The sequence below is a fragment of the Cucumis melo genome, unplaced genomic scaffold, assembly GCF_025177605.1.
Source record: "Cucumis melo cultivar AY unplaced genomic scaffold, USDA_Cmelo_AY_1.0 utg001474l, whole genome shotgun sequence".
NCBI lineage: Eukaryota > Viridiplantae > Streptophyta > Magnoliopsida > Cucurbitales > Cucurbitaceae > Cucumis > Cucumis melo.
Genome location: NW_026124607.1, coordinates 20,001 through 25,000, shown reverse-complemented (window position 1 = coordinate 25,000; position 5,000 = coordinate 20,001). Strand labels below are relative to the sequence as shown.

General features: G+C 31.0%; 3 non-coding genes across 3 annotated transcripts; 1 reads left to right on the top strand and 2 right to left on the bottom strand.

Annotated features, from left to right (window-relative positions):
- The first annotated feature begins 1,098 nt into the window (after positions 1 to 1,098).
- Positions 1,099 to 1,170, top strand: TRNAC-GCA (transfer RNA cysteine (anticodon GCA)). Its single transcript has one exon. It is a non-coding gene; the product is annotated as a tRNA-Cys (tRNA).
- A 3,078-nt stretch (positions 1,171 to 4,248) lies between these two features.
- Positions 4,249 to 4,322, bottom strand: TRNAD-GUC (transfer RNA aspartic acid (anticodon GUC)). Its single transcript has one exon. It is a non-coding gene; the product is annotated as a tRNA-Asp (tRNA).
- A 318-nt stretch (positions 4,323 to 4,640) lies between these two features.
- On the bottom strand, positions 4,641 to 4,724 carry TRNAY-GUA (transfer RNA tyrosine (anticodon GUA)). Its single transcript has one exon. It is a non-coding gene; the product is annotated as a tRNA-Tyr (tRNA).
- Positions 4,725 to 5,000: the final 276 nt, after the last annotated feature.

Sequence of the window (5,000 nt, the reverse complement as noted above, 5' to 3'; positions counted from 1 at the left end):
CATTATTTGCTTAAAATGGATCGATCTAGCAATGATGGAATTTATATTATGTTTACTGAATCACATGAAATTTTACCTAACTTCATAGGTGTAATAGATGTAATGCATGAAATACATATGAACGTAGGAATAAAGAGACTTTGATACTCAAATTAAATTGGAATTTGCAACAACTACAAATGAATTGGTAAATTCTATTTAGAATTATGGAGTTTTGTATAAAATATCTATATCAAAACAAAAGTGAGTCAATTTCTACCATTATTATGATATTCCAATCGGATTGGGTACTATAAATAGATTCGGGATTTGATCTGAAGAAACAATATAGAATTTTTTTTATTTAACAACATGGAACTTTTTCGTAGATTTCACTGTTAAAAAAAATTCGCATAGAAGAGAGATATTTTACCTATACCTATATTTTTTTTAGTAGAATTCGTAGAATGCGATTGAAGTATGTATAAGGACTTGTATTTATTAATAAACATGTGCAGATATATATATATAGTTAGTTATATATATCGCCTCCTTTATTACAGTTCTATGGGGAACATCACATGTCGTACTCTATCAAAAATTTATATTTTCTATTTAATGATAATGAAAAAAAAATTCTAAAAACAGAATTCCGAACATTTCCTATAAACATCTTATATATATATAAGATATTAGATTTAGATAATAGTAATCGTTTATGTTCTGGGGTTTACATATACTCATAATCGCTATTAAAATTGTCATTAATAAGGATTTTTTTATGGTTATGGAAACGAATCAATACGGATGGATTAGTAATGATTAGTTATCTATCAATTTTTATTTATTTAGGTAAGGTATCCATTTTTGGATTGTTTTCTTATATCATTAGGGAAACCGAATTTGCAATTTCAATCCAAGAATCATTTATGAATTCACAGTCAATAGTTAAAGTTAACGGTTCCCATTTGTCCTGATTTTTTGCTTTTGTGAATGAAAATCCACATTTTTTTTTCAATAGAAAAAGCAAAGTTTTGCGGTTTTTCGTTTTAGATATTGTGTGTTGTAAGATACTATCTATCTAAGAGATAGAGCCAATCCAATATTTTGTATCGTTTTGGCGGCATGGCCGAGCGGTAAGGCGGGGGACTGCAAATCCCTTTTTCCCCAGTTCAAATCCGGGTGTCGCCTCAGCAACAAACAAAAGAATCAAAATACCCTCTTCTGTTTTGCTGATATAACTTTATCATTTTTTTTAGAAGAAAAGCATCTTTAGATTTGCTTGATTCTAAGCATCGTTGGGGTTCTCTAAAATGTTATAAATCCTTGCGTATAGGTTTCGTTTCCAGAATTTAGTAGAGTAATGAAAAATAATCGTTAAATCTTGAGATGATAGCCCTTCGACTACTAATGTAGTGTCTACTCATTGGGTCTTGAATTAGGGAATATAATTTCATTTTTCCTTACGGAAAGGAGGAAGATACTTGATATACGGACTCATGAAAGTATCTGAGTACTCGAGCATTCAATCAATATTATATTGAATGAATAATTGGCTTTTTTTTTTATTTTAATCTTAAAAAAAGAACTTATTTCTTTTCGATAAGCTCTAACCACGCATGTAATAGGCCATCCCATCTTCCGATTGTCTCTATGAAACAATCGGGGGGACAGTAAAGATTAGATCAAATGAGAAAGGAATAATAGTAGGGTTATGTGATAGATACTATCTTGATTCTCTATTTTGAGACTTTTTACTTAATGTAATGAAATGCAGGACAACAAAAGAAAGACTAGGTCTTATTATTCCTACATGTTACTAACATTCTTTTGATACTTCCAAGAGTTTTTCTGCCTCTTTTATTTATTTGTACTGAATTTTTTCGATTATACTAGAAATCATATAATAACTTGGGATAATTCGATTTTTTGTATTGTTTCATCAATGGTGTTGTGCCCGAATCTCTTTTTGACTATGCGCTAGTGATTCCACTATTATTAGTGAATAATAATTATTAGTGAGCAATAATGGAATAATTCTTTTATATTCATAGAGATAGGGGACATAATTCACATGGATATGGTAAGTCTCGCTTGGGCTGCTTTAATGGTAGTCTTTACATTTTCTCTTTCCCTCGTAGTATGGGGAAGAAGTGGACTCTAGAAGTACTACTAATTGAAAAATAAAACTGTATTGTTTTTGGTTTATTTTATAGATCGTTCTGCAAAACTTTTTTTCTTTTATTTTGAAAAGTAAAAAAAAAAAGAGTTCGGATTATAAGTTTTTAAGTGGATCCATACTTTCAACACGAAAGAACATAGACATAGTGGTTGTCCAATGAGATACTACGCATAATAATATACTACCTCATAATAAGATAGTACCTCGGGGTAGCCACCCACATATTACGTGCTTACCACTTCTTTTATTTATTATTATTAGTATTTTAGTTATTTTCAAAATAGGATTTTTTCTTGTTTTAGGGAACTCATTTCATATCATGCTTCAAACGTTAAATAAAAATGGGGTTTGCTAATTCTTTTCGAAATCCGAAGATAAAAAGTTCCCATGGAACCGAACTCCTGGATCATCTGTCAACTGCTCAATCAATTACTTCTTTCGAATGCTAAAAAAAAATTAGTGGCCTTTCGATTATTTGATTTCAGATTCATTCTAATCAACATGAATTATGAAGCAAAGAAATAGAATTGGGCCACTATGTATATTAGATTAATATTACATATATGTAATTGATATGATATCTATATATAAATAGAAAGATATATATTGTATATTCATCTATATTCAAATTGATCGATATTCAACCTCTATTTTTATAGAGTACAATTTTATATTTATACACTTCAATAACAATAATAGATAGTATGGTAGAAGGATTCATATATTTCTTTCTACCATACTATCGGATCTTATCGAATACTTCTCTCGTAGAATACTGATAATTCTAGTCCGCCAATTTCATTTAAGACGCGAAATTTTAATGCTTTTCATTTTTCTTATCTTCAATCATTGATAAGAACTAAAACGTCAAGGTTAATTCAAATTAATCACTTTGACTGATTGTTTTTACGTATATTATAAGTAAAAAGGCGGTCGGAACTAGAATGAACAGTGCAGTAGCAATAAATGCGAGAATATTTACTTCCATAATATCATCGTTTCATTTTTTATTCGCAATAACTCGGGATTTAATCCCATAGAGATGATAAATGTTTCGCTTGTAAATTCAAGGGGATGCGTTGCATCTCGATGATATCGAATCGTATTAAAATATCATGAATAACAATATCGGAGCTATCAAATCGATTCATCGTCGAGAATTGAATAGTATAACATAGGAAGATCTTTTATCCATACCGAATTTAAACAAAATGGGATTCCTGATGCAATCAAGAATTTCGTTACTTTTTTTTATTTATAATTTTTTGCATTCTTTCTTTTCTATAATCTACTGCCCTCTTATTCAATGCAATCATCTGATGAAGTCTCATCAGACTACCTTTACCCTTACATTGTTTATAAACAAACTCAAGCAAAGAATAGCAGCGAAATTCAAAAAAGGAAAAGGAGGTAGGTTCGAACTAAACTCCTTCCTTTTTTTGTACTTATAAAATCTTCTTAAAAAAAAGAAATAAAAACGAAACTTAAACTTTCAAAAATTCTTAATTACCTCACTAAGAGAGATAGATGGGATCCTTGTTTGTATTAATATCCTCTTTCCTTGAATTAGTAGTGGGACGTATATATCAAAAGTTAAGTGTTAAATTTTAATAAGATAGATTATTTCAAATTCAAATTAGTAATTGAATTTACTAATTGAGGTTACAAAAAATCGGAGCCAGAACGGATATATTTTGCTTTCAGACGAAAAATTAGATCAAAGTTTACTATGTAAACTTTATTTTGTATCGTCCAAATTCCCTTTATGTATGTGCTTTCCGGAAACGTATAGTACTCTATTTCATTAGAAAAATCGGGCGTAATCAACTAGACCCAGTACGCCTTCGAATCCTGAATATGATGCTACCAATAATTGTGGTAATTCACATATGGCACATATGTCTTTCTCCCATCAATTAGTACTCGTTGAAGAAATCAAAATTCCCATATTTTTTTGTTGAAAAATGTGGAAAAAAAATAAGAGAGATCCCGTTTGGAATAAAATTCAGTTATGTTATTTGTTCTCTCTTTCACAGGAAAGGAAGAGATTAATTGATGTATTTTTTTTTTATTGGATTTGGATCCATCGGGACTGACGGGACTCGAACCCGCAGCTTCCGCCTTGACAGGGCGGTGCTCTGACCAATTGAACTACAATCCCAGGGAAATAAAGTGTACAACATATGTTGTTGATTTAATTTCCTTCAAACCTTTCTATGTAGATTTTTGATTCGAATTGTCATATTCTACCAGACAGAGACGCGAGTAATAAAGTAATAGATTGATATGCGCGGAGACATGGACTTTAGTGTGAGAAGCATGGATTAATATTTATTTTTTCGTTATTGTAAAATTGATTGATTATCAATCTGTCAATGAATAAAAAAAGAGTTTTTTTTTTTATTCTTTCATATCAAGTCAAGTATTTCTGTAGAAGGACAAATAGGTTATATCATTTTATGGTGGATACGCGATATATTGGGCCGAGCTGGATTTGAACCAGCGTAGACATATTGCCAACGAATTTACAGTCCGTCCCCATTAACCGCTCGGGCATCGACCCGGGAAGAATCAATTCCAAGCTTGTTGATAATCCATGATCAACTTCCTTTCGTAGTACCCTACCCCCAGGGGAAGTCGAATCCCCGCTGCCTCCTTGAAAGAGAGATGTCCTGGACCACTAGACGATGGGGGCATACTTGCCCGACTGCCATCATACTATGATCATAGTATGAATAGTTTTTTGAAATTGTCAATATAAAATAAATATAATGGACTAATATGATGCAATTCGACGTATTTTTCTTTCTTTCATTATTCCATCGAAATTTTTTTATTT